This window comes from Hemitrygon akajei, chromosome 26 (assembly GCF_048418815.1).
Source record: "Hemitrygon akajei chromosome 26, sHemAka1.3, whole genome shotgun sequence".
In the NCBI taxonomy this organism is placed as follows: domain Eukaryota; kingdom Metazoa; phylum Chordata; class Chondrichthyes; order Myliobatiformes; family Dasyatidae; genus Hemitrygon; species Hemitrygon akajei.
Genome location: NC_133149.1, coordinates 25026767 through 25051580, shown reverse-complemented (window position 1 = coordinate 25051580; position 24814 = coordinate 25026767). Strand labels below are relative to the sequence as shown.

At 41.0% G+C, this 24814-nt stretch overlaps 1 long non-coding RNA gene across 1 annotated transcript in view; it reads right to left on the bottom strand.

The window, feature by feature from the left end:
- LOC140716680 (uncharacterized) overlaps positions 1–20359 on the bottom strand; it is a 61903-nt gene extending 41544 nt beyond the window's left edge. Inside the window, exon 1 of the long non-coding RNA XR_012096345.1 lies at positions 20254–20359. This is a non-coding gene — a long non-coding RNA (uncharacterized lncRNA). The remainder of the gene's footprint in view (positions 1–20253) is intronic.
- Between the last annotated feature and the right edge of the window lie 4455 nt (positions 20360–24814).

Below are 24814 nucleotides of genomic sequence, written 5' to 3'. Positions count from 1 at the left end.
CAAGGAGGATGAGGAGGATGGCCACAGGGTACTCTGCACTATCTGCCGATTCACTTTCCCTCCCCGACAGTCACTCAGATACCTGCCTCCTGCAACTTCGGGGTGACTACCTACCTGTAGCTCCTGTCTATCACCTTCTCATTTTCCTGTATGAATTGAAGGTCATCGAGCTGCAGCTCCAGTTCCTTAACACGGTCTCTAAGGAGCTGCAGTTTGGTGCACTTCATGCAGGTGTAGTTGTCAGGGGGACTGGAGGTCTCCCAAATTTCCTACATCTCACACAAAGAACATGCCAATACCTCCAGATCCATTCTCAGCACACTAGCTATGTATTAACAGAAAAAAAAAACTTACTAAGAAATTCTTACTTACTTCGCACCTTACTTTGGCCCATGATGATTTCTGCCCACTGAGAAAAAAGCCAAAAGCAACCAAGCTCTTTTTAAACCTCATTCTGTGTCATTAATGACTGACCTCGCATGCTGATTTTCAATCCAACATTCCCTACTGCACTCTGTAAGGAAGAGCATGGAAGGTATGCTGAATAGAACTGACCATAGTTTCCAATACTGGTTAACTGGTTATCTCTTCCACTGGCTTCAATTTGGTTTCTATGCAAGAGTGACTAGATGCATTGACTTTGAAGAGCATTGGGTAAGGATATGTAAAGTGCAATATTCTTCTTCAAGCACAGATATTAAAGGTAGATGATGAATTTGCCAGCAAAGCTGTGAGCAGCTATAGTGGTTTCTCTAATCTAAACTGTTTTAAAGTGCTGATCAGCATTGCCTCTGTATTTCCAAATGCTCCCTAGTATTGTACTGCAGTGTATTTGCCTTGAACTCCAATAACGTAGCTGGATGTTTGTGATAATCTGCTGAAGAATCTGCCTGAACACTTTGATTCAAGTTGGATAGGATGCAGGTTGTGGTAATCTTCTGAAGCTGATGAACATGTTGACTCAGGTTGGCTATGGTGTTAGCCACAGCTCCTTTAAAGAAGAGCAATGTTTACAAAGTTCGAAGGTAATTATGTGTTAATAAGTTTTCATCAATAGTTGAGTGCATTTATAATGTTCTAAAGCAGTGTCTTCAGCACTTCTTAGTTCTCTTCGTTCTTAAAATCATAATATTTCACCAGGTTTTATTATTGTTTTAAGTTATTTTTAAAATCATTTTTGGATGTTTCTCAGTTACTGAATGTCAGAAGCATTCAAGAATATATCAGTTTTAGCCGTTGGTACACTACTTTGCTGGGTATCAAAGTCTCTTTAACCATTTTACTAACCATGTTTGAGCATATAGCTTTTGCCATGCCACCCCCTAACTCCCAGAGCATGAAAATCATTATAATAAATACCATAAGGGTTTGAAGTTAAAGTCCCACTGAGAGAAAACAGCAGATAAGCTTTGTTCTTACCTGCAAGCCAGGGCAACTTGCTACTGATTGTAAAGTCGGGTCAAAATTCAACACACCTATCAAGATTCCCACCCGCTTTCTACTGAGACAGAAGTCCTGGGATGTTTGTCAAACTTTCAATGCAACAATAGTGGTTACACTTTTAAAAGTAACTCACTGGCTCTAAAATCCTTGGAGTTGTCTTCTGGATTGTAAAATTCATTCTTTCTTTCTACTGTCCATCTCTTTTTGACTCTTCTCTCACTTCTCAGTCACCTCAGTTCGGATACTAGCCTTTGCAAAATTCTATCTGATTCTGTCTGTGGTGTCTTAGTCAGTAGGAAGTGTATAGGAGTTTGCAATTATTTGCTTCACTAGCAAGAAAGAATTATACAGGAACTCATCAACTAAGGGTGCACAAACAAATTTAATCAAAATTTGCTGATGCTTGTAATCCATTTAAAAACACCTGCTACTTCTTTTAAAACTTTGAATTTCTATGATTTTCTCAATCAGAGCCGAACTGCAACATCGCTGAGCAGATTTTTGTTGAAGAGTTCCAGCTCAGCTCACGTACACGGAACATCATCAGTGGCAGAATTTATTTCGCAGATAGAGTAATGAAACATTCCATAACCATCTGAATTCAGTACCAGTGGGAGCTAATCATCTGGAGACTGCTGTATACGTGTCAGGGCTGCTCTATTCTGTGTTACATTGTAGTTCATTATTGTTTAGTACTGTTAGATTCTTTGGACTGTATTAAATAGCAAGGTACAAATGTCAATACAGCATTATTCCACATCTTTTAAGAACAGTTACATTTTCAGGTCCTACTCAGAAATGAGTTAGTGAATTGCAGGAGGCCATATAAGGTTTATGATTTTTACATATATGATTTACCTTCTGTCAAGAGCTTTGTATTGTCCCAAAACCAGAGATTTAGAATGAGAAAAGAAAACGTCTTTTAGCGATACTTTTTCATGCATCTCATTATAAAATTCCTAGATTAACGTCACTGCCAAAAGGTGCGTCAAAGCTCTAGCTGAATATTAGCATTAAACTCAACTCTAGCCTGCTCTGATGGACATCACAACTCTTATCAAATGTTTTGCCCATATTCTGACCAATATTTTTATCACTCAGTGGCATCAAAGCAAATTAGCTGGACATTTATCTAACTTCTGCAGGAATCCTCTGTTTATTAATAGGCATCTGTGTAAAAAAAGACATGACTATGACCTGACTTGTGTCATTCGGGAATACTTCGATTCATGTGCACAATGGTCAACATTCAGGTGAATCCCACACTTCTAGATAATGATCCATCCTAATGTTTCATTAATCTTGAGGAGACTTAGATTTCATCATTGAAACTTGGAAACCTCTCCACTGAAGTATTTTTTGGCTGGTTAATGGCATATTGTGTTCTTATTTCACATTCTTAGTATTCAAAGGTTTAAGTGATGCTCTCACTCAATACATGTTTTCATGCAAATGACTGCACCCCAGTGTATTTTCTATGCCCTGAATATATATAACTATGTTATTTTAAAGGCAGGGCTGTGGAGAGGAAATGTTGAGAGGAATCTGAGCCAAATGCAAGCAAATGGGACTAGCTTCAATGGGCATCTCGGTAGGCATGGGCGATTTTGTCGTGACTGACTAAAACTAAGCCACACAGAAGATGTAACTGTGAAATATAAGTTTATTCATGCAGCAAACCTCCAGGAGAGAGAGAGTCCAGGAGAATCTAAGAGAATCTCACTGTCCTGACACAATGTTTTGTACTTCTTCTTCAACACAATGATAACAATAAACAATTAACTACAGTTTCTATTGCTATAATTACCTACCCAACTAAGATTTTGAATATAGACAGGTCAATTTTGCGAATTACATATTTATAAAGATAGCACATCCCAGCTAGCAGTACCTCTTTCAATATTCAACACTAGTGTCTGTTCCAAAAGCCAGACTCCTGAAATAAACCCCTTTTGATACAATGTTGAGGGATGACTCCATGAATAAACAACAAACCATAAGGTTAATTGACGAAACAGATTTTTTTCTGAACTGTGCTTTAAGGAGCAGGCATACACCATTAACAATGTGCTAACAGCAGATACATTCATCTATAGCCCTCTCTATGTAGCTTCAAAGAGACGGAATCAAAGTGTTTGGTTTCTCTAGTCACAATGATAGATAGATAGATAGATAGATAGATAGATACTTTATTCATCCCCATGGGGAAATTCAACATTTTTTCCAATGTCCCATACACTTGTTGTAGCAAAAACTCATTACATATAATACTTAACTCAGTAATAATATGATATGCATCTAAATCACTAACTCAAAAAGCATTAATAATAGCTTTAAAAAAAAAGTTCTTAAGTCCTGGCAGTTGAATTGTAAAGCCTAATGGCATTGGGGAGTATTGACCTCTTCATCCTGTCTGAGGAGCATTGCATCGACAGTAACCTGTCGCTGAAACTGCTTCTCTGTCTCTGGATGGTGCTATGTAGAGGATGTTCAGGGTTTTCCATAATTGACCGTAGCCTACTCAGCGCCCTTCGCTCAGCTACCGATGTTAAACTCTCCAGTACTTTGCCCACGACAGAGCCCGCCTTCCTTACCAGCTTATTAAGACGTGAGGCGTCCTTCTTCTTAATGCTTCCTCCCCAACATGCCACCACAAAGAAGAGGGCGCTCTCAACAACTGACCTATAGAACATCTTCAGCATCTCACTGCAGACATTGAATGACGCCAACCTTCTAAGGAAGTACAGTCGACTCTGTGCCTTCCTGCACAAGGCATCTGTGTTGGCAGTCCAGTCTAGCTTCTCGTCTAACTGTACTCCCAGATACTTGTAGGTCTTAACCTGCTCCACACATTCTCCATTAATGATCACTGGCTCCATATGAGGCCTAGATCTCCTAAAGTCCACCACCATCTCCTTGGTCTTGGTGACATTGTATCAGATGAAAGTTAAATTTTATACAGGTTTTATTTCCTGAAGACTGGTTCTCATTTCAGTAGATCCATACTTACACTATCCATCATAGTTTATCCTCCAAATAATGATCCCTAACAGATTCGGACTAAAAGACATACACTCAGTGGCCACCTATATACGTGCTTGTTAATTCAGATATACAATCAGCCAATAATGTGGCAGCAACTTCATGCACAAAAACATGCAGACATGGTCAAAAGGTGCAATTGTTGTTAAGAACAGATATCAAAATGGGGAAGAAATGTGAACTAACTCATCTTCACCATGGAATCAATGTTGGTGACAGATGGGGTGGTTTGAGTATTGCAGAAACTGCTGATCTCCTGAGATTTTCACACAAAACAGTCTCTAGAGTTTTGCCGAGAATGGTGTGGAAGTAGAAACACCCAGTGAGCAGCTGTTCTGTGGGTGAAAGTGTCTTGTTCATGAGAGAGGTCAGAGGAGAATGGCCAGACTGTTACATGTTGATTGGAAGGCAAAAGTAATTCAAATAACCCTGTGTTACGACAGTGACGGCAGAAGAGCCTCTCTGAATACATAACACGTCAAACCTTGAAGCAGATAGGCTATAGCATCAGATGACCATGAGAGTGCACCCAGTGGCCACTCATTGGATACAGGAGGTACTATGACACTTTGGAAGATTTTATTCTGATCCTCAATCACTTATAAATTAGGTAGTGCAGTGGTGTAGAATGTAGTGCAGCTTTAGTCAGCCCCAAGTTCATGGAGTCACAGAGCTAAGCAACACAGAAACAGGCTCTTTGATCCTCCAACCTTATGCCAGCCATCAAGTACCTTTCTAAACTAACCTTATTTACTTGGTCCATTGACTATTAGACCATAACATCGCAAATGTTCATCCAGATGCTTCTTAAATGTTGTGTGAATCTGTACCTTAAATCTAACCACTGTTACTGTTCATGTGGATTTGCACTTTCTCTTGTGCATTTCCTTTGAATTCCCCATGCTATTTGGTGTGAGAATTATAAATTATCCTCCATCCCTAATGTGCATAGGTGGAAGGAGGCTCAGAATGGAGATGATGGCCAAGTGTGGAGAGAATAGGTGAGAGGGAAGTAAATGAGGGAATGGGACTGGAAAAAAAAACACTGCAGATACTGCAAAGGTCCTAGAAATGAAATGTTAACAGTTTTCTTTCCACAGGTGGTCTGGCAATCAGAACTGATGGGATTTCCTGAGAGCTAGAATTGACGAGTGGGGCTGAATGAGAAAACAATATGAGAACCTGGGTCAAGTGTACATTTTCAACAGGTTGACATACTCAGGACAACTTCTCTTTGCTCGAGACAAATGAATACAAGTTGAGTTTGTTGTTACGTCCACAAGTACGGCGAGGTACAGGTGCAATGAAAATCTCCTATCAGCAGCATCACCAACATGTACGTTCAGGCAACACGCACAAAAATAGTTATACATAAGTTATACAAAACACTGAAAAAAGATTGCAAAACAACATAAACGTGCAAAAATGATGCAATCAGAGACAAGTCCTTGGTGGTGCTAGAAGTGGTCTGCAGTGATTCATTGCAGAGGTAGTTAGTGTTTTGTGTGTCAGTTCAAGAATCTGATTGCTGCAGAAAGTAATTGTTCCTGACATTGATGGCGAGAGAGTTCAGCCTTCCTTCTGTATTACAGATGTAATTTAATGCAGACAAGTGTGAGGTGTTGCACTTTGTTAGGACCAACCAGGATAGGTCTTACACAGTAAATGGTAGGGCACTGAGGAGTGAGGTAGAACAAAGGGATCTGGGAACACAGGTACATCATTTGTTGAAAGAGGCTTCAGAGGTAGAGAGGGTCATAAAGAAAGCTTTTGACACATTGAGTACAGGAGATGGAATGTTATGTTGAAGTTGTATAAGCCATTGGTGAAATCTAGTTTAGAGTATTGTGTGCTGCTTTGGTCACCTACCTACAGGAAAGATGTAAATAAGGTTGAACGAGTACAAAGAAAATTTACAAGGATTTTGCTGGGTCTGGTAGATCTGGGTTATAAGGAAAGATTGAATAGGTTAGACTTTATTCCAGAATTTAGATGTTTGAGGAGAGATTTGATAGAGGTAGAAAATTATGAGGGATATAGATAGGGTAAATGTAAACAAGCTTTTTCCACTGAGTTTGGGTGGGATTGCAACCATAGGTCATGGGTTAAGGGTGAAAGGTGGAAAGTTTAATGGGTACATGAGGGGAAACTTCTTCACTCAGAGGGTCATGAGAGTGTGGAATGAGCTGCCAGCACAAGTGGTGCATACAAGCTTAATTTCAAGGTTTGAGAGAAGTTTGGATAAGTACATGGATGGTAGGGATATGGAGGGCTAAGATCCTGGTGCAGGTTGATGGGAGTAGGTAGCTTAAATTGTTTAGCATTGACTAAATGGACTGAAGGGCCTGTTTCTGTGCTGTACTTTTCTATGATTCAGTGATTCTACAGAGGATATATAGCACAGAATAAAATATCATTCAGCCTGTGATTGTTGGTGTTAAAAGTCCTCTCACCTGACATCCCCTCCCACCTGGCTCCTCACCTAAACAATCACATACTTCTGAATGATATTTCTATCCATCTAGTTACTTATATCTTCAAATATTTAAACCTTTTCTGCTTAAATATCACAGGGGATCTCTAATCAGAAATTATGTTCAGATTGGTTGCTTGCTTGAGATACAAGCAGGCTTCTGCCCAGTAACAGTCAGCAAGCTGGATAAACAAGAAGTGAAAATTTGGGCAAATGAAAGGGCTGAGAATAATGTGAATGATTGTTGTTAACAGCCAAAGACTAGCAGAGTTACTTAGTGAAATTGGTAGAGTGCAAATTAAACGTGATGCGACAAGCAGCGACAGTACTTCAATTAATGTCTAAAATCTAATTTCCATGATTGAAATACTAAATTACAAAGTCCAGACATGTATTCATGCAATTTACAGAATGTGACCTTTTGCAAATTTAACAGCCTGCAAAATGTTTAACCCTTGGGATTATGGTGCCAAGACTGATTTTAGGGACTCTGATCAAAGTTTTTTTTGTTAATTTGATACATGTAGAAAGCATACACAAATTGTTTGAGTGATTTTAGTTTGAGCATTTTTAATTGACATTCTTTAAGCCTTCACAGTTAGAGAAAATTGTTAACTATAGCAAAATATTCAAAGATTAATAGGGTTTTAAAATGTTATCACAGGATATATATTATAAATGGGAGATGACATGTTTTTTCTGTGGAAATGTAGAGCTTTTATCGACATAGGGATGCTTTGAGTTTGCCACATCCATACAGCTAGAGAAAACCTTGGTGGGTGTAACATTTCTACTTGTAGCTACCCAATCCAGCCACTGCAGATGGCCCAGATTCTAAAGGACCAAGGACTGACAATGCTACTTCATGAAATACAGTCACATTCAACAGATGATTTCCATCTGTCCATGTTATCTCTTTGGTCCTTTCTTTCCTCCATACTGCAAAACAAAGCAATGAATTTTGGCCTTCCAGATATCCCACATAGGCAGAGGAACTGGCATAAGCCTTAATGGCTTAAGAAGGACGTAAGGAGATAAGTGCTTCAGTGATATATGTTGACAGAATTAGATATTACCACCCATAGAGCTACTCATGGAAAGAAAAAATACAGGGTAGGTTTTATTGGTTTTTATCTTGGCATGGAAGCATCCTTTCACTTTAATCTTTCATGTTTATGTTGCCAGAGGTGGTTCAAGGGGATGACAGCAAGTTCTCAAAAGAGGTTTTTACTCTGAGGGTAAGTCATCCAAACCATCCACTGACCTGATACCCAGATCTTGGTGGCACTGACAAGATGGCAAATAGGTTTCCACATGAGTGAGAAAGAACTAATACTGTATACAGCAGTGGGGAATTAGTGTTCAATGGTTAACAAAAAGCATTGTTATGCACAGCAACAGGCACTTTTGGATCTCTTGGGAAACAGGAGAATCAGGAGAGAATAATGAGTTATCAACAGGCATGCGAGCTGAATTGTGCAGCTTACAGAGGGACAAATGAAGGCCCCCACAAGCAGAAGTTGCACGATGTTGCAAGTCTTCACCCATGGAAAGTATGGCCAGTTGTAAGGTGTATTAAGCAATTGATTGAGTGCATGTCAATCTTCTCTGGGGATTAGTGCTCTATGAGTTCCTCATTGAAAAGGAAGAAGGAAACTTGAGTCCATCCTGGCCATTGCCCAACTGACCTTCAATAATATATCCTCAAGCCCATCCTGTGAAGGGAAGTGATGGTAGTGGGAGTGACACACACAAAATGCTCGAGGAACTGAGAAGGCAGCATCTCAGTCTTGAGATAGTCTCAGCCCAAACTGTTGCCTGTTTATTCCTCTCCATACATTCTGCCTGACCTGAGATTCTCCAGCATTTTATGTGTGTTACTCTGGCATTCAGCATTTGCAGAATGTCTTGTGTTTATGCTGGAAGTGAAAGTACCGGTAACTACAGAAGTGGGGACAAAATGAGCCATTCCACTGCACACCCCAGAGCAACTCCTCCTCTCACTTTCACTCAGCACCTCAAATGCTGATTCATGATTAAGACTGGCATTGGAGAAGTCTATGGAGGGACTTGTGGGTTCAGAAGAGGACAGAGCCCTCGAATACATTGGTAACAGTTGATGGATCTGAGCACCCTGCTTTAGTCCCTGTTGAACCCACAGAGAAGCAATTGGAGGAGCAAGATTAGTAACTGCTGAAGTGTGTTTACAGCTGTTAGTCAGTTATATGTATTTGCACCCATGTAGCTATCATTGACTAGAAATTAAATCATTCTTAAATAGAACCTTTATTGAACATTTGCAAACAGCTGTTCATTTCACTGCAGGTTGGATAAACTAATGTACTGTGATCACAAAACAAAGGCTTATGTGTTGTTTGGGTATGTACGCTGCCTTTATCGTGCTCATGTGTAGCTCACAATGAGTTAGAGGCTCAAGGCTATGAAGCAACCGACCAATTCTTGTGCAATTTGTCATCAGGGCTCCTGTATCAGGAGAGGCATGGTTCCATTCCACCAATGTCTGTAAGGAGTTTGGACATTCTCCATGTGACTGCACGGGTTTTCCCAGGGGGCTCTGGTTTCCTCCCACCTTCTAAAGACATATGGGTTAGTAGATTAATTGGTCACATGGATATCATTGGACTGTACAAGCTCGATGGCCAGAAGGGCTTGTTGCCGTACTGCATCGCTAAATAAGATTTTTTTAAAATCTCTCCACTAAATCATGTATGGAGGAGAATATTTTGAAATAGGTGTGCAGGGGATGGCATGCACACACTTTCAGATTTATTTATCATATGTACAGTACTGTGCAAAAGTCTTAGGCACATATATGTAGCTCGGGTGCCTAAGACTTTTGCACAGTACTGTATTTATCAATGTGGAGCGGAGAGCAAATTTGTAAATCTGGCAGGAGCAAAGGATGTTGGAAATATTGAGGGTGGAATGCCACAGGAGGGGTGCTAGACAGATGGCACAGAAGGAGTGCCAGGGAGGTGGGGGGGGTGGCATGGGTCACCCAGTACTGAGTCACCAGGCAAGGTCATTTGATTCCAAACAATTGGTCGTTACAGAATGTCTCGCAGGTGCTTCCTGCTCGCTCCCCTCTCCCTTCCTCTTTTCCCAACCATGATTCCCCTCTCCTTGCCCCCTTCCCACTCTCAGTCCACAATAGATGCCCATATCAGAATCAGGTTTATCATCACTCACAGATGTCATGAAATTAGTTTTTTTTGTGTCAGCAGTACAGTGCAATACATAAAATTATGACAATACAGTGCAGAAGTCTTAGGCACCCTAATTATGTGTGTGTGTGTATATATATATACCTAAGACTTTTGCACAGTGCTATACATCAAAAGATGCAGTGCATTGTGTTAACAACCAGCAAACCCAAGGATGTACTGATGGCAGCCCACAAGTGTTGCCACAGATTCTGGCTCCAACATAGCATTTGGATAGCAGCGCAAATGCTACACCTGCCCATTTACCTCATCTCTTACTTCCATTCAGGCCCCCAAACAGTCCTTCCATGTGAAGCAACACTTCACCTGCAAATCTGTTGGGATCATCTATTGTATCCGGTGCTCTCTCTTCTATATAGATAAGACCTGATATAAATTGGGGGACCACTTTGTTTTGCACCTCCTCTCTATCTGCCAAAAGCGGAATTTCCTGGTGGCCAACCATTTTAACTCCTATCCCCATTCCCATCATGATCTTTTATCATGATGAGGCCAATCTCACGTTGGAGGTGCAATGCCTCATATTCCATCTAGGAAGCCTCCAAGCTGATGGCATGAACATCTACTGTATTTTTCTTTCCAGTATATTCCACCCCTCCACCTTCCCTCTTCTTCTATTTCTACCCTGGCCTTCTAGCTCTTCTCTTCACCTGGTTATCACTTCCCCTTGGTGATCCTCCTTCTTCCATTTCTCCTACTGTTTATTCTTTTCCATAGATGCTGCCTGACTTGCTGAGTTCCTCCAGCATTTTGTGTGCATTGCACTGACCTGAGTACCCCTGTCACAGTAGCAAGACTTCTACACTAGAGATACCAGGAAGCACACAGAGCAAAAAGAGGAGAATATGCTAGCAAGAAGCTACAGCAATCCCTAGTAACACACAGAAATTGCTGAAGGAACTCAGCAAGTCAGGTAACGTCAGTGGAGAAGAGGACAGTTAACATATCGGCCCAAAATGTTGCTGCCTGGCCTGCTGAGTTCGTCAAGCATTTTGTGCATGTTGCTTGGATTTCCAGCATCTGCAGATCTTCTGTTCTTAGAGATTCCCAGTGATATGTCCCATTATATCTGGCATGGTGAAGAAGGTATTCCATGTCCTAACTAAATGTGCTAACCTCAGTGCCTTGACTGTCATATGTATGGAGCTATAGAGAGATACAGTACAGATAATAGTTCACACTGACCATCATACATGCATTTACAGTACAGCTACGTTAATCTCTTTTTCAAAAATTTCTTCCTACTCTCTCATCCAAATTTGCAGATTCTGCCACTTACCTACAACTCCAGGAGAGATTTACAGTAGCCATTTAACCCACTAACCAGCATATCTTTGGGATGTGGAAGGAAAGCAAAGCATATGGGTGAAACACCGTGGAACTCCATAGCGGGGGTATTCCCTTCTGCCGCCGGCGTGGGATGGCGAGTCTGTCGGGACCCTGGGGACTTGTGGAAACTGTGTGGTGGTTTCTTTTGAACTTATAGTCTTTTAATATCTTTGGACTATTTTTACTGTGCCCATGGTCTATTTTTTTTAATCAATTATGCTATTGTTTGCACTGTTGTAACTCTATGTTGTAACTATGTGGTTTTGTGCAGGTCTTATAGCTTTAGTTTTTGGTCTTGTTTGTCCGGTGGTTTGGAGCTCCTTTCCGGGGAATGCGCTAAGATGGTAGCGCGATATTAATACGCAGCAGCCTCTCCAGACTCTGGATTGGGGATTGCCAAATGTTATGTGGATTTTCTGGTGTAGTCTGTTTTGTCATATGCTTTTGTGATATCATTCTGGAGGAACGTTGTCTCATTTTTTAATTGCATTGCATTTGTGGTTTCTAAATGACAATAAACTGAATCTGAATCTGAATCTGACATGCAGTCGCAGGGAGAACATATAAACCCCATACAGACACTACTTGAGGTCAGGGTTCAACTTGAGTTTTTGACCCTGCAAGGCAGCAGCTCTAATAGCTGTATCACAGCGTACCCTGAAAAATCACAAAAGTGGTTGCTATCAACAAGGAACAGACCACTCTTATGCAAGAGAAACAAAATGACACCAGGGGATAGATTGCTGCTCTGCAAGAGCTGAGAGCTAATGACTGGGAGCACAATGTGATCATCAGGGAGTTGACAACTCCGGTGCTTGTGTTGGAATGAGTCTGAAGGCAACATCCCACAGCAATAGATATAACTGTTCACAGGAGAGTTTTAATGGTGTCCTGAAGTTTGGAAATGTCCCTTTTCAAGATGCTCATCTCTAGAAACTGCCCTGAGCAACCAGCCATTCCAAATCCATTGAAGCTATTAGTGGTCTCCTTCAATATGTCCCAAAGAAAGGGAGTAGCATTCCATCAATCTGGACACAGCCACATCAGAGTATTGTGTAGACGTACAGCCAGCAAACCAAGTTGAAAGGCTTCCACTAAGAATAACACAAGAGCATAGCTGGCATCCGTCTGTCTCGAAGGACAACGGGTGATGATGGTCATCATCACAAGCCTGGGTGGAAGGTATCGAGATCCGAGATGCCCAGGCATCAACAACTCCCTCTCGGCTTCATCAGTGTATTCCAAAGGAAAGCTTATGAAGCAATACGTTTGACACTAGCTTGTTGCAGGAGCTGCCGGAAAGATGTTCAATGATGTCCAGCTGCCTTAGGGGCTCCGCTCCAGATTTGCTGTCTGGGTTTACTCCCATAGCCCTTGTCTCTCCCGAGGCTGTCCACAAGGCAGTGGAGTTATTTACCTATAGCTAGGGATCTGGTTCATGAGCACCAGGGCGTGTCCACACACCGGTGGGCCTGCGTGCTATGTGTGCAAAGGTCAGGCCTCCTCCCCATCCTGTCATTCAGCCTGAGTCCGAAAGTTTCTGTGTATTGCCGGTGAGGAGGAACTACATGAGGCTTGCTGCTGGCAGGGAGAGATTTATAAGGTCAGCTCCCCTTTTCACAAGACTGCTAGCCAGCAGTGGAAGCTGAAAGTGAGAACTACAAGCACTACCCACTACACTACTTCAGTAGACACATCTCAAGATCATATAGTAAGTATTATTATACAGGTGGTAAGGTTTCTTTGATGTTATTGCTGTGAAGTTTACATTCACTGACATATTTTGTTACAGAGATTCTAGTGTAGCTGATAAGGAAAGTCACTAGACATAGAGAATTGCACCTTGGTAGTCTTTATCTCAGCAATGATCTCAACAAACATCAAAGCAAGCAAATTCAAGTTCAAATTTACTGGCAAAAACAGAGTGCCATAAAAATTGACACTTCATAGTAGCAGCACAAGGTTCTGCAAATATGATGGACACTAGTTGTCAGAATATTGTATTAACATAAATTACATAGCAAAATAAACAAAATGAACATGAAAACATTCAGTCAAGTTGAGAGAGAGAAAGAAATATAATCTGAGGTGGTGTTAGGGTTCTTCAGATAAGTTCAAGAACTATATAGCAATTAGGAGGAAGCTGTGTTGGACCTAGAGGTGTGGGTTTCAGGCACTGTACTTGCTGCTGATGGTAGCATCAGGAGGAGGAGTTGGCCCAGATGGCAAAGTTTCCCAATAATGGATGTTGCCTTCCTGAGTCACAACCTCTTGTAGATGTCCTTGATGGATAAGTGAACTGTACCTATGATGGAAATGGCTGAGTCCATCACTCTCCTTATGCTCTTGAGTTCAAGGGCATCGAAGTTTCTATGCCAGTTTGTGATGCAAACAGACGATCTACTCCTGCTTCTACTTCTTTGCTGTATGTCTTTCAATTACTACCTGTGTTTATAAACATCATGCAGGTTGTTGCTTTGTTCAATGTGTGCAAATTTCAGAAACACCTTCACATTCCTCTTCAACAAAGAGGTGGATCTAACAGGAGCAAATATCTGTTAAGGCAGAGTGTGTGATTATCATACCATCTGTTTTTCCACCTGTCCCTCACTGCTTCTGTGTGAACAGATCTTTTTCACTGAATTTCATGGCCAAGTCAGGAGATAATATAGAAACTGAGCAGCCACTGTCACCCTACCAGTGGCTGGTTTTCAGTTGCTAGGTTCCCATGCCAGGGAATGATTGTGTGACTTCTCACTCGACATTTCAGAATCCAACACAAACAAGAGCTTTAAAAACCTAAGGATATGTTACCATGACTCAAGAAGCTATGATTCAAAAGCAAATTTTAAAATGTAACATCAAAATTTGTTGATATACTGCATTAGAAATTATACAAAATTTAGACTAGTTTATTGATGAAGGAATTAATCATTTATTGCATTCATAAGCATAATAACATTATTTGACATAACATTATCAATGTTAACATCAAAATATTATAACCAGGGCTTTTAAGTAAGTAAAAATATCATTAAAACTTGTGAGATAATTGTGGTTTTAATTGTATTGTAAAGGAATAGTGGAAAATTAATATTTATAAATAGTGTAAAAAGAATGGTATAAATTTGAAAAGGAAGGAGAGCCAGAGAGGAAATGGTAGATGGGAGGGAAAGGAGGAAGATGAGGAGAGCAGAAAGGTATGGAGCTGAGGGGAAGAGGAGGGGTGCAACTGCTGAGGGAGAGGGAGGAAGTGGGGTTACAGGGGAGGGCCAGCTGGTGTATGGAAAGGGAGATTGGGGAGAAAGGGAAGAAAGGACAGAGGGAAGTCAAATGTTGGAGAATAGGATGAGGAAGTGGGTACGGAGAATGTGAAGGGGATAGGAAGCGGGCAGAGAGATGACATCAGAGTGGGAGAGAAGGGGATGGACAGGAGGCTGAGAGAAGGGTGAGTAGCAGTGTACACAGGGAAGGGAGAGAGATCAGAGGTCAGGGAGAGTGGACATAGAGTAGGGAACAAAAAGAGTGAAAAAAGAGAAGTGGAAGAACCTCGAGTCAATGGCCAGAAAGTACACAGCAAATCAAGGGCATTAAATCCAGTTTACAAGCATGGAAGATCTTAGAAACATAGAAAATAGGTGCAGGAGTAGGCCATTCGGCCCTTCGAACCTGCACCGCCATTCAGTATGATCATAGCTGATCATCCAACTCAGAACCCTGTACCTGCTTTCTCTCCATACCCCCTGATCCCTTTAGCTACAAGCGCCATATCTAACTTCCTCTTCGATATAGCCAATGAACCGGCCTCAACTGTTTCCTGTGGCAGAAAATTCCACAGATTCACCACTCTCTGTGTGAAGAAGTTTTTCCTCATCTCGGTCCTAAAAGGCTTTCCCTTTATCCTTAAACTGTGACCCCTCGTTCTGGACTTCCCCAACATTGGAAACAATCTTCCTGCATCTAGCCTGTCCAATCCCTTTAGAATTTTATACGTTTCAATATGATCCCCCCTCAATCTTCTAAATTCCAGTGAGTATAAGCCTAGTCGATCCAGTCTTTCTTCATATGAAAGTCCTGCCATCCCAGGAATCAATCTGGTGAACCCTCTCTGTACTCGCTCTATGGCAAGAATGTCTTTCCTCAGATTAGGGGACCAAAACTGCACACAATACTCCAGGTGTGGTCTCACCAAGGCCTTGTACAACTGCGGCAGTACCTCCCTGCTCCTGTACTCAAATCCTTTTGCTATGAATGCCAACATACCATTTGCCTTTTTCACCGCCTGCTGTACCTGCATGCCCACCTTCAATGACTGGTGTACAATGACACCCAGGTCTCATTGCACCTCCCCTTTTTCTAATCGGCCACCGTTCAGATAATAATCTGTTTTCCTGTTCTTGCAACCAAAGTGGATAACCTCACATTTATCCACATTAAATTGCATCTGTCATGAATTTGCCCACTCACCTAACCTATCCAAGTCACCCTGCATCCTCTTAGCATCCTCCTCACAGCTAACACTGCCGCCCAGCTCCATGTCATCCGCAAACTTGGATATGCTGCATTTAATTCCCTCATCTAAATCATTAATATATATTGTAAGCAACTGGGGTCCCAGCACTGAGCCTTGCGGTACCCCACTAGTCACTGCCTGCCATTCTGAAAAGGTCCCGTTTACTCCCACTCTTTGCTTCCTGTCTGCCAACCAATTCTCTGTCCACATCAATACCATACCCCCAATACCGTGTGCTTTAAGTTTGCACACTAATCTCCTGTGTGGGACCTTGTCAAAAGCCTTTTGAAAATCTAAATATGCCACATCCACTGGCTCTCCCCTATCCACTCTACTAGTTACATCTTCAAAAAATTCTATAAGATTCGTCAGACATGATTTTCCTTTCACAAATCCATGCTGACTTTGTCCGATGATTTCACCTCTTTCCAAATGTGCTGTTTTCACATCTTTGATAACCAACTCTAGCATTTTCCCCACCACCGATGTCAGACTAACCGGTCTATAATTCCCCCGTTTTTCTCTCCCTCCTTTTTTAAAAAGTGGGGTTACATTAGCCACCCTCCAATCTTCAGGAACTAATCCAGAATCTAAGGAGTTTTGAAAAATTATCACTCATACATCCACTATCTTCCTTGCCAGGGCACCCTGTATCTCATCCTCCTTTACTCTCTCACTCTCTCTCTCTTACTCCCTTCATTCTTCTCCCTCTGCAGTTCCTCTCTTTCAGCTCCTTTGTGCGAGAGGTGGGTGGAGACCCAGGACTCATGGTGACAGACCGGCCTAGTTCCCCAAGAGATTTGCATGTGACACCAAAGCTTCAAAATACTCCATAAAACAAACACAGCTGGGATGGTAAATTATCCTTAATATAGATTAATAGCAAAGAGAATCAAAGCGGAGCTGACAAGAGAGAATAAGTTGGAGGGGTGTCAGGAAATAAGGTGAGTGAGAGTGGGACTGATAGGGTTGCTCCCAAGAGAGCCAGCATGAACCCAACGGGCCAAACAGTCTCTTATTATAAGATGTCCTAAGTGTCAGAGTTCTTGCTGTCTCTATAAAAAGACATATGTCACAAGCATTTCTTGTAGTTTAAGTGTCAATTTCATTCTTGGAATTGACGAATGAAAATTCAGAGATGAAGGCAGATGCGATAGCCTTCTGCAACTAAATTGCAGAGCTGAAAGTCACACAATCACTTCTCAGCGTGGAATCTAATGACTTAATGTCAGACACTGGTGGGGTAATATTGGCTGGTCAATTTCCACATTATCTTCTTATCTGGGTATGACATTAGGTTAAAAAAAAACTTTCAAATTTGTCAGCAAAACAGGAACTATGAGTTTTCACTGCTTTTTTCCAATTTCCTTGTCAAATGTAGAGGAAGATGGTGAGGACATAGGTACAGAGGGAGAGAGGGTAGGATGTAGAAAGATAACTTCTCCGAGGAGCGTCACCTTATCGTGGTGGAGGGGCTTGTGAGTTTCTGAGATCCCAACAGTGATGCTGTTTGGAGTTCAGGAATCAGGCGCTTAGCTTCTGGTAACGTCACCAATGGTGGTAAGCTCAAGCAGGAGGTTCCAGACAAAGAATGATCCAAACAAGATCTCAACAGTGAAGCTAGCAGAAGATGATGGCACATCACAACAGCAGAGAAGGTGGAGAAAAGCTGCAGCAGTGAAGGGTCATTAGACATCATGCACTCCATGCCTCTGGGCCCTGAACCCAATCTGTTAAGGTGCCTGCCCGTGCATCAGGCTCCACACATTCAACAAATTCATGCACAGGCATTCTCCATTAAAGGAATCCACAAACCCTTAGGAGAACATCATACTTGACTCAAATGATTGCACTGCTAGAGAGATGGAGTCAGAGTGGATGCTTCAAATAGCTGTGTTCTCACTGTGATTTATTGGTAAATTTCAAGAAGTCTAGGAATTTCATAGTTAAACTTAAAAAATGCTCACACCAATAATGCTTTTGCTCGTTCCTTATATGCCATGTCATATGATATGGACAATCACGGTCTTTCCATGACCATGATTGTTTTTGGCAAATTTTTCTAAAGAAGTGGTTTCCCATTGCCTTATTCTGGACAGTGTCTTTACAAGATGGGTGATCCCAGCCATTATCAATACTCTTCAGCGATTTTCTGCCTGGTGTCAGTGGTTGCATAACCAAGGCTTATGATATGCATCAGCTGCTCATAAGATCATCCACCATCTGCTCCCATGGCTTCATGTGACCCTGATCAAGGATGGGGCTAAGCAGGTACACACTCTTGCCCAAGGCTGATCTACAGGCTAGCAGAGGGAGGAGCCCCTTACATCTCCTTTGGTAGAGATGTACCTCCACCCCACCATCCTAAATAATGCTTCAACTAAATAATTAACATATTAAGATAAGCAGCTTGCCTCATCTGAATAGGTTGTTCACAAATAATCTACCACACACCAGTACATTGTGGAACTTGATGAATTAAAGCCAGCTTTCTGATGCACTAATACTTTCACTGTATTCACTTATTTTTCTTTCTCATCTTCCAAGGCAGTTACTCAGGATGAAGGATGGCCTACTTCCACACTGGGATGATGGGTTCTGATATCACACGAGGACAGAAGACCCTTTTTCAATGGTGCAGGTTTTGCCTGTTAGGGTGGGCAAGTGTGTGGCTTATTCTTTCTGCTGCTTCTGTGAGCTCCTGATACACAATCTCAAGATCCTCCGCACTAGCTCCTCCTCTGCTCTGGGCGATCAGGGGCCAGAGATTCCCAGGAGAAAGTGGAGGCATTGCATTTCTTAATGGAGGCTTTGAGCACATCCATGAACCATTTGCGAAGTTCACCTAGTAATTCTTTGCATGAGAGTCTCAACAGTAGGGATGTTGGCATGGGAGAGAACATTGCTTCGCCTTGCGGAGAATTGGGAGTATTTTAGGAAGGGATGTGGATGGTATGAATAGCCGTCAGAATCCCTTAGTACTCACAGAAGCATATTGAAAGCAGGGATCATTGCTCTCCAACAGACTGTTTTATGCCAGACACCATTACTAGCACACAAACACACATGTCCACAAGTTGTTTAGCCCTCAGTGGCAGCATCAAGCACACCCAGACCTTAGATAGAATACAGAATGGAAATATTTGTTACTAGCCATGAGATTAAATTCCTCCAGGAATAAAATTCATAAACTAATATATTAAAGACAGGCATTCCATTGAAAAGCTTGTATTGAGGCCTCACCAATTTAACAAATAAATGAATCTTGTGGTGTTATTGTTAGTGCCAGTATTCCACTGGTCTTCATATTTTGCTTTTGTAGCTGTTTCCCTGTTCCGCAAATTAATTATGTAAATTCACATCATTTACTGAGAACCAACCAATAAAAAACACTGAGTGCCTACCACCAAATTAGAATTTATTAGTAACAACTTATTGATATTCACAATCAGTAAAAGAACCCATAAGATAATTTAAAAATCCATTCATTATCAGGAATTCATCATTAATGCAATCATTAGCAATCAAACTCAATTATAATACTGAAGACCAAATTCAATTATAATAAATTGTAAATATTTTAATTAGTTTTAAAAATATATAATACATATTAAACTTCTCAAATCCTATTTATTAATTCTTTCTGCTTGGTTTTCTGCCTGCTCTTTTTATTCACTCCTGATAGTTTAATGACTTTCATTCTATCGTATTTCTGCAACTTTGTTTTGCTGCTAATTCTTTCCTTTCTCTTTGCACTTTGCTGTGTCCTTGTCTCATTTCCTCCTCCACACCACTCACTGTCACAACCCTCAGCTTTGTTCTTTTTCTTTGGACACTCATGTACCAGCCAAGTCCTTCATTACATCATCCGGTCTGGTACCAGTGTAATACAAGTTAGGGAGAAAGTGCCTTTTTGTCTAACTATAGAGTTAAATTCAGATTGAGATTTATTTATCACATGTATAGTATACTGAAACATACAGTGAAATGTGGCATTTGTATTAACAACCAGGGCAACCTAAGAATGCCCTGGGGGCAGCCCGCAAGTGTTGTGACACGTTCCGGCGACAACATAGCATGTCCACAATGTTCAGCAGAACAATACAGAGCACAACATGACAGAACATGCCAAGCATCAAAACAATAACAACCAAACAAGCCCTGTTCTTCCCTCCCTCCCTCCCACCCACCCATGCACACACACAGACCTCCAGCAGACTCATGGATTTTCAGGCACTGTGCTCCGACTTCCCCAGCAGACTCACAGAGCTTCACAGACTTGGAGCTCTTTCCTTCCTCTCTCTGCGGGGCTAGACAGATCCTATGCATAATTCACAAACTGCAGCAGCTTTTTTCCCCAATGTCTTGGCCATTGTTTATGCTTCAATCAATGCCAGTAAAACAGATTATCCTTTCCTTTTTTTGAGGACCTTGCTGAGGACAATTTAGCTGCTGTGTTTTCCAACATTGCAACAATGATTGCACTTCAGAAGTACTTCATTGGCTCTGAACTACTTTATTAAATCCAGAGGCTGTGAAAGTTCCATTATAAATTACTTCTATTTTTTCTTTAATCTGAATCAATAATATACAAACATCTAATTTTCCAGTATTCACAAACTTTGAGTTCACCAGCAACTGCTGAACTGCCTATATAAAGCAAAGATATGTGGTCTGCTTTTTAAAATGCCTTCATAATATTTCATAGAAAGTGTAGACTTTTTCATGTAGCTTTCACTCCTCTCTTTAAAGTGATTAAATCAATTCATGGCCATCTTTACACATGAAAATGGCTAGTGGAATCAGTCTGGTTGAGTCATGCAGTATCAAGGCATTCATCTTCATGTCACTTGACTAAAGAGTGTCAAAAAGTGTTTTGTAAGAGTAGGAATGTCATTTCAATGGGAATCTTCAATCAACCAAATCACAATCATAAATGATTTTGAATGAGATGAAGTAACATAATCCATAAATGTTTTGTTACTGAATGCATTCAGGAAGCCAAGAGAGAAAGTAATTATCTTGACCTTGACTTAAAGATGATCTATAAAACAGAACTCATCGCAACCCTGGGTGACAGTGATTACAATGATGAGAGTGAAGTTCAGAGTGCTGTTGTAGTTAACTGCTTCAGTGCTTACACTTTCCGAAACAAAGAACAAGGGAGTGCCCTGGCAACAGCTCGTAGATCAGAGAGTCCTCTGTTACGCAGCTGCTGGGGATGAACCTCGACACTGTCCCTGGCACATGGAGACCAACATCCGGTGCTGCTGGCAGATCATCAACTCAGTGAAACTCTTTGGTTGGCCCGAAACTTGATGGTCTACCAGCACATGGAGATGTCCGTGGGGGAATGCTGCCGACTGGCACATTCTCAGCTGCAGGAGTACGTGCTGAGGGACGCACTCAAACTTGGTGCAGCCACCGCAAGGGCCTGGTGGGGAAGGACCACAGTCTAGGGTTCTTCTCCCGCGGGAGCTGAGGGGTAGGGGGGGCGGGGTGTATACACCTGAACAAGTGTATGTAAATATGAAGTAACAGAGCCACCTGGGTTGTAGACTGTAATGGAAACATTTGTAAAGGACTGAGAGTCATTGAATGGTTTATTGTACATAATTTTATTTTTGAATAAAGTATATTTTGTTTTAAAAAAAACAAGGAAGTGGATTCAATTAAGTTCAATCTCATTTAAATGTTTTGGCTGAGGCCAACAAGATAAACAAATTTAAGCAAGCAACAAGCGCAGATTAAACAAATATAATTCTCTATGGCTTGATTTTCAACTTAGAAATGAATTGAAATAGCATAGGAACATCTTTGCATTACTGTCAGTTCATCTCGACAGAGATGAAGAATGGCAACTGGAACTAATATTAGAAAATACAGAAAAGCTTTAAAATGAGCAAACTTTAAAGGAAGGGAAAAAGTCAAACCTAGGAAAAGAAAATCACCATTTTAGCAGAGGAAGTAACCGAATCATTGCATAAAGATCAAACTGCAAAGCATACAAAAATGTAATAGTTTCTAATCAGCATAGTTTTTTTGAATTCTTTGAAGTAATAAAGAGTAGCAAAGAGCAGTATTTGATGCAGTGGACACCTTTAGAAGTCACTTGATACTATTCCCCATATGACACCTGTGAAAGAATTCAAGCATGTGGTGTTCAGAGTCAGGTACTAAAAAGTATTGAACAATGGCTACAAAATAAGAAAGATAGTGGTTATTGGGTCATATTACGGCTGTGTATGAATCGTTTTTTTCTGAAATTTTGCTCCTGTTAGTTCAATGGAACTAAATTTTGGAATCACTTAGTAATGTGCAAGCATTGCTGTGTTGCACATTTAGGAGAATTTTCTTGGTTTGATACTAAATTGAAACTGATATTCTGCAGCTTGGGCTTTCGTTGTTCACCTTTCATTTACTTATTCTGCAGGCAGGAGGAATGAGATCGAATGACCCCCCCCCCCCCCCACCGCACAACGGTATGCAGATTGGTGATAATGAAGTTTGAGGCCTAGTGTTTTGGGTCCCATGAATGTCATGCTCGGATTTCAAGGCCTAGCATTCGGGGATCAGCGAGTCCTGCTTTGATGTTGAGGATTGAGGCCCGAGGGTCAATTGGAAGTCCAGAAGTCAAGGCCTGATGCCTGGAGCCCTGAATCTGTGAATCTCTGCAAGACCATTGGGGACCTCGAAGGTCCAGTGTCTACGTGATGGAGTCTGAGTCCAAGGGTTGGAAGAGAGAGAGACGGAGAGAGAGAGAGAGAGAGGGAGAGAGAGAGAGAGAGAGAGAGAGAGAGAGAGAGAGAGAGAGAGTGTGTGTGTGTGTGTGTGTGTGGCAATGGGGGGCACCACAATGTGTGGTGACACTTGCAGGCTGCTCCAGCACGCCCTCAAATGTGTCGGTTGTTGACGTAAACAACGCATTTCACTGTATGTTTCAAGGTACATGTGATAAATAAATTTGAATCTTTAATCTTGTTTGGAAGACAACTGCAGTGGAGGAAGTGGTAAATGCAATGGGTGCATTTTGACATAAGAAATTTAATAGAACTATATGACTATTTATGAAAATAATATTCTTTCAAAAGCTTAAAAATGCTAATTGCATATAAAAGCAAACAAATCATGAAAAAGATGTTAAAAGTTGTTACAATTTTTGGTAGGGCCATAACGTAAGTATTGAGGCTAAATTTAATCGGTTGAAGTACAAAAGCAAAAAGATGACATCCATTTTATATTCTACCTTGTATAGTACTGGTCTATGTTTTATATAAAAAGCACTGTACCATTAATAAAGAGCAGTAAAGATTGACAAGGCTTTTACCAAAATTAAGGATGTGATTGTCATGAATAATATTGCAGTCTAAGAAAGACAAAAAGAAATGATCCAAGGGAAGCTTTTAAAATTATGAAGATGTTTGACAGGATGAATGTAGAGGAAGTATTTGCACTTGTGGTTTAACCATAACAATGGGCCATCATTACCACTCAGCTGAGGCCTCCTTTTCATTGCAGCTTCTATGTAATTCTTTGCAACTGCTGTCCCGTCCCATTAATATATAATATGATTTATGACTACAGTTAGAGCAAAGAAACTTATACAGGAGGTAGATGAGCTATTTCACAACAATCTAAATGGAAGTTATACAACACCTTAATCATTTAAAAAACTTGGTAAATATGCTTTTCTGAGTCTTGCTATTCTAACATATTCTAATTTAAAGTATCACAGTATGTTGCATGTACCATTGCTAATGCTCATACATTTCCTATCCTATGAATATTTTATCACTCTGATATAAATCTGATGTAGAAGCATATTTATTATTATCTGAGTTGATCAATCAGAGAATTTTATGCAGACATAGAATCCCCAGAAGTATTCATCTACTGAAGGCTTTGGCAGGATTGGCCAGAGAGTAATTTCCTCTGTTAAATATTTAATGTGTAGATGATGACTTGAATTACTTCACCAGAGACAATTACAGTAGTTTTACACTGTGATCTCTAAATCTTTGTTTGTGCTTTCAATTGTGCAAAGCAGTGTCTAGCAAAAACTTACTAATAATCTATTGACAGTTGATTAATACAAAGCCAACATGTTAATGGCTCTGCTTAACAGAAATTGCTATTCATGCTGCTATATTAAATTCCTTGCTATGTGTGTCAGTGTAACAACCCGTACTGTGTTAGCTGATGACAAAATGGTAGGATGTTGAGTTAATGTCCAGACTGTACAGTCCTTTCAAATCATACAAGTTGTTTGCCCTTCTCACATGGATAATGAGACTGGGTCTCAATATTTCTAACTGTATCCTCAGTTTACAAAGAAATTGGGTGGGGGGGGGGGGGGGGTGAATCCTTGTCTGATCCTAACCTATCTGTCTGTCCCTTTCCAAGGTCTGCCGATCTAGTATTTATACACTATTAGAACTGTCTACATAAACACATACACAGACAGGCTCAGGTACAAAGGTACTTATGCATGTATCAATATCCATTCAAACACACACACACACACACACACACACACACACACACACACACCCCCCCCCCCCCCCCCCCCCCCCCCCCCCCATATATCTCATATATCTGGTACATCCACCATCATTGGCCATAACTTGCTCTTGCATTACTGGATCATTGCATTACATAATGGAGAATCTATTATGCTGTTTGTAAAGTATCCATATAGCCATACAGCACAGATCGGCCATTTGACCTATCACATTCATAAGGACCTTTTCTCCAATATATACCAATTAC